This window comes from Pyrus communis, chromosome 13 (assembly GCF_041283825.1).
Source record: "Pyrus communis isolate YQ-2024b chromosome 13, ASM4128382v1, whole genome shotgun sequence".
NCBI classification, from domain to species: Eukaryota; Viridiplantae; Streptophyta; class Magnoliopsida; order Rosales; family Rosaceae; genus Pyrus; species Pyrus communis.
Genome location: NC_142577.1, coordinates 8,252,999 through 8,255,104, shown reverse-complemented (window position 1 = coordinate 8,255,104; position 2,106 = coordinate 8,252,999). Strand labels below are relative to the sequence as shown.

At 39.8% G+C, this 2,106-nt stretch overlaps 1 non-coding gene across 1 annotated transcript; it reads left to right on the top strand.

The window, feature by feature from the left end:
• The first annotated feature begins 1,743 nt into the window (after window positions 1-1,743).
• LOC148691703 (small nucleolar RNA R71) lies at window positions 1,744-1,854 on the top strand. The gene has a single exon (XR_015955380.1). It is a non-coding gene; the product is annotated as a small nucleolar RNA R71 (small nucleolar RNA).
• Window positions 1,855-2,106: the final 252 nt, after the last annotated feature.

Sequence of the window (2,106 nt, the reverse complement as noted above, 5' to 3'; positions counted from 1 at the left end):
CCTATAAAGTGGCTAGAAAATATGGACGTTTAGAATTAGGAAAGGTTACCAAAACGGGAAACTTAGGGTCAACTTTCCTAAAATAGGAAGCCTTGTTTGAGTAGGATTCTTCGTTTTGGTAAGAATTCATCGTTGGCGTAGGAATTCGTCGTTTCTTCAAGTCTTCAACTCATTCATTCCTCTTTCGCTCCAAAAGACTCCAATTTGCATCTTCTTGCACACTTTGGCCTTATAATCTGAAAATACACAAAAGTGGCCTTAAACACTAAAACAACTAAGTAAACACAACATAAATGCACGAGAACAAGCTAATTAAGTCGCATGAATATGCTCCTATCAGCTTCTTCCATGTCCAACACTACAAAATCTGCAGGTAAGATTAGTTTATCAACTTGAACCAGAATATCTTCTACTATACCTCTTGGATATTTCACGGATCTGTCTGCAAGTTGTAATGAAATGGTGGTGGCTTTCAAATCTCCCAAACCTAGTTGAAGATACACTGAATAAGGCATTAAGTTGATGCTAGCACCCAAATCAAGCATAGCCTTCTCTACTTTCTTGTCCCCTATGGTGATGTTGATAGAGAAACTTCCTGGATCCTTGAGCTTTGGTGGAAGTTTTCTTTGCAAAACTGCACTCACATTCTCAGACACCACTACCTTCTCATGTGGTCCATACTTCCTTTTGTAGCTGTTTAACTCCTTGAAGAACTTCCCATATGCCGGCATGTTCCTAATGACATCAAGCAAAGGTAAGTTAACATTCACTTTGCTTAGTATATCAAAAATTTCTTTGAATGACTTATCCTGCTTGCTCTTGGCAAGTCTTCCAGGGAATGGTATTGGTGGAGTGTATGGTTTCTCGGCCTTGTGAAGATTTGGTGCTTCCAATGAGGAAGTGGCATGGCTTGGTTCCTCATTTGGTTTCTCATTGTCTCCTTGAGTGACACCTGCATTCACATGATCATATTCATTAGTAACTTCATTGCCAACTCTATTATCAATAACCTTACCACTTCTAAGTGTAGTGATTTCTTTGGCTTGCTCTTGGTTCCTTTGGAGTATCACGGGTTGGCTTGGAAACTTTCCAACTTCTCTTTGGTTCAAGGCATCTGCAATCTGCCCCAATTGTGTCTCCATTTTGTTTAGAGCTGCTGAATGTTGTTGGAGAGTGCTATTGGTGGAATGTTGGAATTGCAAGGTGTTTTGGGCTAACAATTTAACCGTATCCTCAAGGGTAGTGGCAGGTTTTGGTTGGAAATTTTGGAATTGATTGTTGTTCTTCCATGAAAGGTTGGGATGATCTCTCCAACTTGAGTTATATGTATTGGAATACACATCATTCCTTGGCCTTTGATTGTAAGAATTCATGAGGTTCACTTGTTCTTGAACATACTCGGGGTAAGCTTCCCTAGATGGACATTGGTGAGTAGGATGGCTTGGTATGTTGCAAATGGCACACACTTCATTAGCTTTTGGCACCATGTTGAGCACGGATTCAAGCTTCCTTTCTAGGTTAGCTACCTGCAACAAAAGCTCATGATTAGAACTTGTTTCATAGACTCCAATTTTCTTACCCCTTAAATCTTTGTGTTGAGCATTAGACCCCAACATCTCATAAATGTTATATGACTCTTGAGCATTCTTTTTCTTCAATGCTCCACCTGCTGCATTATCAACAGTTGATTGACAATTTTGGGTTAGTCCATCATAGAAAATTTGCATTTGTAAGTGAAAAGGTAACCCATGGTGTGGACATTGCAACAAGAGGCCTTTAAAACGCTCCCAACACTCATTGAAAGGTTCTCCATCATCTTGTTTGAAGTTGAAGATTTGTCCACTTAATGTGGCTGTCTTTTGAGTGGAAAAGAACTTCTCCAAGAACTTCTTAGCCACGGCATCCCATGTGGTGAGGGAACCTGGTGTTAAAGTCATCAACCAACTCTTGGCCTTATCTTTCAAGGTGTAAGGAAACACTCTCATCCTCAAATTTGCTTCACTTACTCCCTGCAAAGGTAAACCACTCACAACATTGTAAAACTCTTTAATATGAGCTAAAGGGTCTTCATTAGGTAAGCCATAGAATGAGGGAAACATATGAAAA